The 10,944-nt window shown below is 36.5% G+C and overlaps 1 non-coding gene across 1 annotated transcript; it reads left to right on the top strand.

Annotated features, from left to right (window-relative positions):
• The first annotated feature begins 3,541 nt into the window (after positions 1 to 3,541).
• TRNAG-UCC (transfer RNA glycine (anticodon UCC)) lies at positions 3,542 to 3,613 on the top strand. Its single transcript has one exon. It is a non-coding gene; the product is annotated as a tRNA-Gly (tRNA).
• Positions 3,614 to 10,944: the final 7,331 nt, after the last annotated feature.

Here is a 10,944-nt window from a genome sequence, read left to right as displayed (position 1 = left end):
TCTGACACTTCACTTTTTATTCGACAAGAGGACCACGGAACAAGATAAAACTTGCCAAATAAATTTAAATCCAAAGTTAAATCAATTAAATAAAAAAAGACAACTAGACACTTTGAAAATATTGAAGAAAGTCCAAGAAACATTTTTTATCTCCTTCTTCGTCGTTAAAATGATTGCTACCAAATTTAGTTTTTTCTTCCGTTGCTACAGGGGATGTAAGAATGTCACTTCAAGTCTAGTAAAAGAGTGGGGGAGTTTCCAAGGGGGAACTTCCTTCATAGTCCCTCTCGAACTGTTAGTAATGTAGAGTAGGGTTGTAAAGAGGCAAAAAATGTGAAGTATCCCCGACATGTAGGTCCCATCGATGAACATATTACGATAATTTGTTCCTCAGCTACTTTTCCTACTTATGAGACAAATGCTATCTCATAACTAAAACATTTCATATCAAAAATAGTAACACATTGAGAATCATGAACTAGTTCAATTTAGATGGGAGGCTACTTCCTCTTTCAAATTCACGCAGTACCATAAGAATAGCTACAAGAATAACACTAATTAAGAAGATTCATTAAAGACTCATTCTCTTCTGAACTGCGGAAATTACTTTTATCTTTGTACTGTGCTCACTTTTCATGAGATTTTTTTTAAAGTTTCGTAAAATATCTTTATAAATTATATAATAAACGAAAAATTAATAACCCTTCATTTCTGATATAAATAGCACAAAAATATTCTGGTCCTCAACTCTAGATTTAAGAACGTTAATGAAACATTGAATATTTATTTTACTTAGTCGAATAGATAATTGCGCCTATTGTCATAATCATTTCCTCCATTGTAAGGTGGAAAAGCAGTCGAAATGGATCTAGATAGCAAAGAAATGGAACCAAACTTGTGAACGTGATCTTCAGAGCCTTAAAAGAAATAGATGGTGAAATTAAAGAAAAATTGCCGAAGGGAACACTCGAGTATTTCATACCGACAATTGATCTGCATTCCTCGTGTCCGTTATTTGAAGTTGTGAGGTGCTTAACATCGGACACTCGTGTGTCAGTTTGAAGGATTCACATTTCGCGCAATTGCTTCAGAGAAGGGTTTGTTTTATGCCGACATATTTTTCAGGTTTTCTCTGCTGATTTCATTTTAAGAAGAAAGGAGTGGATTCATGGCGCACGCATGTCGAAAACAGAATAGAGCGATAGTAAACATAATTCCGCGAAAAGGAAGAGAAAGAAGACACGGAAAATAATAAATTGAATCTGACGATAGCTTGAACCCTATTAAATAAAGAACAATAAAGGGAGTATTTTATTTTTAAAAAGAAAACGGTAGTAAGTTGTAAAGGGGATCCCTTATATTTGTAAGTCATTCAGCACAGCATTTGAAAATTTAAAAAGAAAGAAGGAAATAAACGAAATTGTGTCTTCATCCCATTTTTAAACCGAACTCATTTTGGTACGTAGGATTGTTTCATGACTGTTTTCTACGTTTTTCTTCGCTTAATTACAGATGGCATCGAATTTGTTTTGTTTTTTTTCGTCTTTATTTCCACTTTCGTTACTTCGCAAATACGCAGACATCGCACACTTTCAGTTGTCTCATCCAGAAACATCACTTTGCAGAAAAGTAGCGCGTGCAAAGTTCATTCGAAGCTTCACTTGGAGCGACAGAAATATTGGGAAAATGATGTAGCAGAAATAATGAAAGACAAAAAAAAAAAAGATTTTGTCCGTTAACTACAATGGTGTACGTTGTTCCTGAAGAGGTTTCTAAGTAGAGAATGTGAAAGAAGATTCTTTAATGAATTTTTGCCATCTCTTAGCAGTTACTCAACATTTTTAATCGGGAAAGGTGGTCATGAGCGGTAATGAAGCCAACGTCAGTATTCTTAAGAAAATTTATAAACTTACTAACAATTACTTTATCATATTTCTGCATTCAGTTTAGTTTTTAAATTCTTTTTTTTTTTTAATTTTCTTTTTTTTTTTCGTGAAGGAGAACAAAACATTCTCATTCACTGAAGAAAGCCAATGTCAGTTTCGATCTGTATTTCATTCGTCATCAATAAATAACAAACTAGTGGAGCCCTCCCGCTTCATCGAGGTGAACGTATATGCCCGAAGTTCACTTCAGGGTATTTGCTAGAGATTTACTGCTGGTGCCTTCGTCATGGTGTAGAATTGTGAGCGAAATAACACCTCTTTGTAAACAACATTAGAAAAATGGATAATGAAATTTGGAATGTGAACATTAAAGGTTCGCATTAAATGACATTGAATGGGAGATTTGATTAGAAATTAATTATTATAAATGTCATATTTTATGTTATTTATATGAATGATAATTATTTATATTTATGTTTGCGATTTATATAGATTATACGTTTATGATTTATATAAGGGTGTGCGTAGAAAGGCAGTTCCTAGCATCCGATATAAATCAATATCTTATTCAAGCAATTTACAGGAAAAAAAAAACTACTAAAAGAAGCAAGATTGGTATTTTCAATCTAGGTAAACTTTAATCTACGCAAAACGTAAACTTGACTTGTTTAGCAGCCCCACCAAGTGGGTAAAAGTGGGAAATAATACTGATAAAGATTGAAAAATATGGTTCTATGATTACATGAAATGATATATTAATTTAATCATTAAATATGTTTACGTTATGAATCCCAAGTTTTTGTTATATTTTATTTCCGAGTTACCATAATGGATATCTGCTTAAGACCATTTTAAAGTTGAGAAGTAACAAGGCAACTCGTGGTAAAGATGGATCAGGCTCCGCTCGCCGGTGTGTTTTCTGCCCGAGGTGGAATACGAACTTTTAATTGTTTCGAAATATCTCAAAAACTTCACTATAGATAGTGCATGGGCTTGTTTACTTTTTACCCACTTGGTGGCGCAACCTACGATATGTTATTACTAAAAGATGTTAGCCTATAATGTGCTTGATTATCCTTTATAGACTGCACTCATATGTTTCGTAGCATTAAACTCTAGCAATTCACATTACTGTAGGTTGATGATTTATTTTCTGAAATAATTTGCTCAGCGTGTCTACGATATAAAAAGTGAAAGTTGCTTTCTTGTAGTAACTGTTGTATTGTTGAATTGCTTAATCACTCGGCCAACCAACCCAGCCAACTTTTTTCGGTGAATTATTGAAGTCCCAATGGACATTTGCTGGTTTAGAATATCGATAACATGTTAGAGTTTTCTTATTCTTTACTAACTTTTGAAAAATAAATCAGTTCACTAAGTATTTTAAATGTTTTAATTGCTAATAAACTTTCTAATTGTTTCCTAAAAGTAATTCACTAAATGGATCAAAATTTTCTTTCAAAATCATGTCCACGATTGTGCTGATAAAACGTGTACAAGTCTCTGTTCATCTCTCTCTCTCTCAGCTGTTCGAATTATTGGACAGTTCAGTGACACTGAGCTCTATTCGTAGAACAAAACCGGTATGTTACGTCATGGTTTTTTAAATAGGTTAGTAATTTATTTATTTCTAAGAAACGTTTATTGAAACGCGTGCGATGGTGGTATAGAGGTTAGCATAGCTGCCTTCCAAGCAGTTGACCCGGGTTCGATTCCCGGCCATCGCAAAATGTTATTTTAGCCTTTTATTAAAATTTTGTTTATCAAGTTTCTTTCTCTGTTATTGTTATACAAAGCTTCTATTTTATCCAGAAAAATAATTCAAAATTGAATTAAAAGAAAGAAAAGAGGTGTAGGTATTTTTATTTTATTGGTTATATTGTAAATTAATTAACAAATTAAAAAAAACCTGATGGACTTCAACAAAATTGAAAGCATTCAGAGAAGACTAACTGTGTGAATAGATTGTATGGAGAAATTTAAAAGAATCAATTCGTTAATTATAATTTGATGAATTTATTCAATAAGAAAAGCTCGTTTAATTTAACATTTATAAGGTAGTCAAAGGCATGTTTAAGATAATGAAGTTTTGCTTCACTTAGCTGATTAAGGCTCTACTGTGGAAGGGAGAAAAAGATCGTTTTCCTGTTACGGTTGGAAGAATGCTGAGTCAGTGGATGTTTAAGTAGCTTTTAAGACAATGTTTATTTTGCTATAATTATTTTTATTATATATTATTTTATTTAAAATATTTCGAGACGTTACGACAATTTTTGTATTAAATTAATAAAAAAAGAGCGAACCGGAAGAGTCAACAAGATGATTCATCGCTGAGAATCTCATGAGATGCCGTGAATTTTATTGCTTCACTCAGACTCATTTTACCTTTGAACTTTTGGTAATCAATTCCATGCACCACTTCACGCAAACAAATCAACTTTATCAGTTTCCATCCAGTAAATACCTCAAACAGTTTAACTAACTTCCATTCAATCATATTGCCTTAAGGGTGTCATCATTGAGATAGTTAAGTTGTTGTGAAGTAATTTCAGATTAAATGTGTGTGCAGATTACATGTCTCAGTTCTGTCTTTATGACCAATTCACATTCCCAATATCATTTTTGTGGTCAATGCTGTTCTAGACACTGCGGCAATGCTCTGTGTTATATGCACTATCCTTATAACACATTCCCTGAATTTCACCAGAGGAGTATGCATTCTGTCTTCCGTGCTGCGGATTACACATCATAATCAATGTAGTAAGCAAACCAAAGGTGGAATAAACTCAAAACTCTGAATAGGAAAATAATCTTATTGCAATTTGGAATTTCCAAATAACGTAGTAAGGCAAACTGTGCAGAAAGAATATGAAAGAAATAGCTTTCGTAGCTCAGTCGTTATAGACGAAGCACTTTGGTCAGAAAGACCTGGGTTCGATTTTCTTCAGTCTCGTGACGTGAGGAACCTTCATCTAGTCTCCTTCGACTAAAGGTGAGTTAATAAATATTCCTTTTGGAACGATCGTAGATGGTATTATCTCCCCCAGCATATTTGTTATCAACACATCTTGCTAATCTCAGGAGCACATTGGACACATGTACGCCTATAACAAAAATACGCAACACTTTGTAGAGAAACTAGGAGAAGTTTCTATCTCAAGAACAGACATTCTAGCTAATTTGGCTATTTTGTCGTTATACTGTGTCTACTTTTATGGGTGAGGAGATGGTTAGGACAGGGCCGGTAATGTTGCAGAGAGTTGCGTTGAGCTTTTTGAAATTTGTGTAGGATTGTCCGGGGATAGTTTCTGCTTCCCCGCTAGGCTAAGCAGAACCGGATTGTGGTCGGAGCTAAGATCCTTAACAGCCTGTAACTGGAAATGGAATGTGGGGTGTTCCTGAAAATGGCTATATCCAGCATGTCAGGTTTGCCCAGTGGTCCGTAGTGTGTTGGTTCAACAGGACCTGCTTTGGTGATGTTTCTTATCATAGCAAATTTTTGTAGGCTCTTCCCATTATTATTGGTGTTTCTACTGTTCCACGCGGAATGTTTTACGTTTAGGTCTCTGACACTATTGTTTCTTCGTTGGTGTCGAGGAGCTGGGAGCGGTCCGAGGGTAGGAGTGGTTTGCCTGGAGGGTTGTAGACTGAATATAGTTTTAGACTACCTGTGTTGTTGGTTTATATATCTGAATTCCAGTTTCTTCCAGGTTTGTAGTTGTTGTTTTCTTTATCTCATTGTATCTTATGCTTTTTTTGACAAAGATAACTGTTCCACCCCCTCTAGCGTTGAGCCTGTCTGTCCTAAGTAGTGAGTAGTACCTTATTTTGAGGTTGTTGCAAGGCCGAAGGTATGTCTCGTCGATTAAACTGATGTCTATCTTATATCGTTCAGTAAATTCTTTTAGTTCTAGGAGATTGTTGTTTAGTCCGTTAGCATTCTAATATGCAATCTATATTGAGTTAGCTGTGGTAACTGTGTTATCCATTAATCATGGAGAAGATGACGTGTGTTTTTGAGGAATATGTTGGTGTCGGCCTGATTGGGATTCATTTTGCTAAAGGCCATTAACATCTCTCTTAGAGTGGCTAGGATTGCTGTGGGGTTTTGGTTGCAAGATGCCGGTTTGTTACTTGTAGAGACCGCAGATGCGTATGATTTTTCGGGAGTAACAGTCCGTTTTCTGATTTCTGGTGTGGCTCGTTTCTGGGTGGGCGGGGAAGTGCCTCTCTAGTCTTCTGCAGGTTAGATGGTTGGAGTAAACATCCCTTGTAGTTGGCTGGGTGTGGGCTGCCACAGTTTGCACACTTAGCGGGTGTGGTTCGCGGTTTGACGCAAGTGTGCGAGGGATGGTTGTCACCGCACTTGTAATCTGCCTTATATAGTTTTTGTGCATGCCATATTTTTGGCAGCGATGGCATTGCCCGGCTGACGCCTTTCTTCTGAGAGTTTCGGTCTTGATGACTAACTTGCAGGCTATCTTAAGGTCATAAATTTCTATATGGTCTTTACTGATCTCGACTAAGACCAGAGGCATGGGGTGCCTGTCTGCTCGGTACATACGTGAAACCTTAATTTGCTCTAAGCCTTGTGATCTGAGGTCAGTAACTATTTCTTCAGCTGATATGGTTTCAGCCAGACCTCTGATGACTACTTTTAGATTTTATTCACTCTTAAGCTGAAACGTGTGATATGGGACTTTCAGTTCGTCCATAAGGCTGGTGAGCTGGTGAGCTGGCGGTAGTCCGAAGATCCTTCTGATGAATCCGGATTCCTTCATCGTCTCTGCAATTAAAGACCATTTTGCTTTTGTTATTAAAATTACTGGAGGAATCCTCTCTTTGGATTGTGCTCTGGAGTCAATCTTTATTCTTTCATCAGGTTGTGCTGTTAAGTCCATTGGAGCAGTTCTTTTCAATGGTTGAGGTATTATTTCAGGTTTTGCAGCTGGCGAATCCTTCTTGAGCTTCTTTCTGCTGACAACCTGATAGTCTGTAGAGTCACCTGAGTCCACTAGGGGCTGGCTGGTATAACTGGCAACATAATCTCCCTGGTGTTATCTTGAGAATTGCTGCGGGGAGGGTCAAAGGATTGGTAGTGTCTGATTCAACGTCTGCTATTTGGTGTATTGCTACTTCTCCTGGCCATTTTCTTTGCAACAGGCCACCTACATGCTTGAAGACTGCCAATAGCTGCTTTAAGTCGAGCTCATCATATGGAGTGTCCATGATTTGGCTTAATTTGTGATTAGAAGAGAGAACAGAGGTTGCTCAGGTGTCCCGAGCAACTTGCAAGTAATCCTGTGGACTTGAGGGTCCACTAGCAATAAAATACAACTAGATGTCCTACAGTATGGAAAAGGAGTGTCACGAAATCACTTGGCCACAGATTAAAATACTACCTCCCTAAATAAAACCATAAATCCACTACTGGTCCACATTGCGGGTGGGCCTGCCGGCCATTAGAACCCTTGCATGTTTCATGCAGAGGGAGAGACAGTAGGAAACAAACTGTGTCTGTACCAGAGCAATGTATGTTTCGTGAAAAACTTTGTAAACAAATTAATCAGGCTCAGTCTAAAATTATACGTCCAATACGTCCAAGCCACAAGCCGAATTTTCGACTACCTGCAGTGCATTGTCCGTATCCTTATAAGGACTGGCTTAAAGGGGCGAAGCAAGAATGCTTTTCATCTTCCCCGTTATCTGTAGAGGACAGTGTATGGATAAGGTGTTATTAAGCAATTAAAGCTCTGATCATGGCAGGAGAGTAACAGCAACTGCTTTCACTTATATATGAATTATTGAGATAGAGAAATGGTGTACAATGTTTTTAAAGATGTTTGCAAATTTATATCTCTTTCGAAATTTTTTATGGTCGATTATTTGTAAAATTCAACTTGCTTAATTAGAAAAAAATAATACTTTTGGTCATCCTTCACTGCTCATTCTTGTATTCAGTTCATTTTTCTTAACAAAATACAAAATTCATTAGCACGTGTGTGTGGTATGATTGCAGGTGACATTTTTTCTAAAGAGAAAAATTCCTTCTCTTAGCTCTGAATGTAATTCTTTGAATAAAAAATATTTCAACAAAACGTAAATGATTAAACACATTTTTAAAATGTATATCATTATTAATGCCGTAGTATCCGCGAGTTCACGGATGAGGGGGGGGAATACAATCGAGAATACAATCCTCGGCATCTTCGAGTTGCCTTAGCCGAAGTGGAGTAATTAGTGCAACTCGAGGTTGTTGATAATTGTATTCCCGTAAGCTCTCGGGTCAATTTACGAAACTTTCATAGTCTCTACGAACATTCAGCTTTGAAATAATACTGGATCTAATATCCATTTTGCCAATGTAATTTTACGTCGCCGAAATGAAGGCTCTTCTTTTTAGTAATAGACAATTCGGCTGATCCCAGAGGTAGTCCAACACCAAGGCAACTCGTTGCAAAGGTGGAGAAAGCTACATAGGTTTGAGGTTGCTAAGATTCCATTCACAATCAGATAACTTTTATTGTACTATATTGTTATAATTGTTCTATTTTATTATTAGTTATTGTTGTTAATCTCTTATTGTGTGGAATTTATAAATTAAACTTTGTCATAAGTATGTATGTATGGGAAAAGCTATAGTATTATATATATAGGGTTCGATACTATCCGCGGTTTCAGGTATCCGCGGAGTGTCTTGGAACGTATCCCCAGCGAATAAGGGGGGACCGGACTGCTGTACAACATTTCATACACAGGCAGTATGGTTCTACTGTTCTTGACAGATCTGTTAATAATATTTTAAATATTATTAAAGGAGACTAATAATAAAAATGACCTGTGTGACCGGTAATGAAATGGACCACAAAGCTTCCTCCATTTGAGGGAGTCATTGATTGAAGGCTCTTCGTATTAGGTTATTAGGACACAAGCGTAAGATCGGATTTAAAAAAAATATATTGAGATGGGCAATGAACAATCACCAATCAGAAAATTTCAAAAATGTGACTTTCAGAAAAGATGAGGTTTGATGATTCTTATAATTTCTCATATAAGACGGGTTGAAGATGCAGTACGTTTATTATGTAATGTTGAATAATGCTATGCATATTGGGAAGGGGCACTACCCAGACAGTTTTCGACCTTTATTGAGGTCTCGTCAGTGGGAACCGGAACGGAAAGAGATATCAAGTTGAATGCCGTCGTGTCCTTACCCCCACCCTTCATAAAATGAAAAATTCTATCAACTGAAATCCTGTATGACTCTTTCAGAAGTTTGTAAGTCTCAATCATATCACTCCTCTTTTTCCTGTTTGCTAGTGTCTGCAGTCTACAAATTCTCTATCTTTCTTCATAATCAGTATCCCACAATCCTGAAATCATTTTAACACTATCCTTTGCACTATCTCCACTGTATCAGAAATACCACAGAAACCAGTAGACCAGACCTGCACACAATAGTCCACGTAAGGGCTTATCAAGGCCTTGTAAACATGAAAAATGACTTCCTTATCTTTATATATCAAGGTTACGTGTCAAGGTTCGTTTTAGCATTGCCATTATTTTTCTGAGTTGTATTACCAATTTTTGCTATATGATCCTTGAACTTCAACTTCCTATCTACTAATACTCCAAGATCCCTAGCCTCATCAAGTTTTCTAGCATGATATATATATATATATATATAGTTATTACAATAGTTTTCCATGCTGTATTCTGTGAAAATCCACAGCAAAATCCAAAAGTATCATAGTGTCATTCCCCTTGTCTAACTCAGTGGTAATATTGTCATAGAATTTGAGCAAGCTGTTAAAACATGACCTTCGCTTAGTAAATTCATGTTGCTCATTACAAAGTAGAAATTCCCTGTAAACCCATTTCTGAATGCGAGCCTTAAGCATCTTTCCAAAATCTTTACCACCACTCCTGATTGGTTGATAGTTGGATACATCGGTCTTTGCATCACCCTTGTGAAATGGGAGTGCCATACATTATTTCCATTGCTGTGGAATCTTCCCTGTTCTGAGACTGAAATTATATATACTGGTCAAGGGAATAGCCATAGCTGAACACTCCTTTAGCATCCATGTTGATATCCCCTCAGTTCCTATTACAGAATTCATATTCAGTTCGTGCAATAGTTCTAGTACTTCATCCTCTTCCACATGAGTTTTCCCATACGATGAAAAAAGTAGTTAATTTTTTTATATACTTTGTTGATAGCTTTTAGCAAAATGGCTCATTAGTTGAAGGATCACTTCTGCATCGATCACCCGCATATCATCAGTAGAGTTATTCTTTCAAATTCATTCTTTGTTTTACTTGCAGCATAACGATAGAGTTCTTTTGGGTTTTCTTTAACTAGCAGAACCAGTTGCTTTTCATACTCAGAGTTATCTTTGTGCACAACTCTTGTGACTCTTCTAGCCTACTGCTTATAATTATCATAACTGGCATCGACCATATGCACACTATATTCCTTCCACATCATCACCTTTTTCTTACGAATCGCTTGCTTAATTAGATTACAAATCCATTTCACTCCTATTCTAATCGTTACATATTATGTAATATATATTGAAACTCTAAGGACACATTCTGATATCGCATCATTTAAGTTGTTTTTAAACACATCCCACGCCCTGTAGATATCCTTCCCATCCAACCACTAATACCATAGCACATAACCCAGCATACTCCGCAGTTGTCATAATTTCCGGTTTTGAGTTCAGCATGTAACCTTTTTTGAATGAAACATTCACAAACGTAGCCACTTTCCAAGTGAGTACTGAACGATCACTGTCACCAACCTGAGTCAGAATAGTTACGTCTTTAATTAAACCTCCTCTGCCACTATAATCAGATCTAACACTCTTTCACCTCTAGTTCCTTCTGTCACATGCTGCTTGAAAAAAGTTGTCTCGCAACAACTCAGTAAATTCAGTTTCATTATTCTCATGCGACTTCATACCTACCCAATCAATGTTCACTTCTTCTTGTTTCATGTTAGAACTGGAGGAACTAAATAATAATGTGATAAGTTTGAGTATTTTGAAAA

Source organism: Typopeltis vanoorti, chromosome 7 (assembly GCF_054136105.1).
Source record: "Typopeltis vanoorti isolate ZY-2024b chromosome 7, IOZ_Tvanoo_1.0, whole genome shotgun sequence".
NCBI lineage: Eukaryota > Metazoa > Arthropoda > Arachnida > Uropygi > Thelyphonidae > Typopeltis > Typopeltis vanoorti.
The sequence above is the reverse complement of the archived record's forward strand: the minus strand, read 5'-3'. Positions and strand labels throughout refer to the sequence as shown.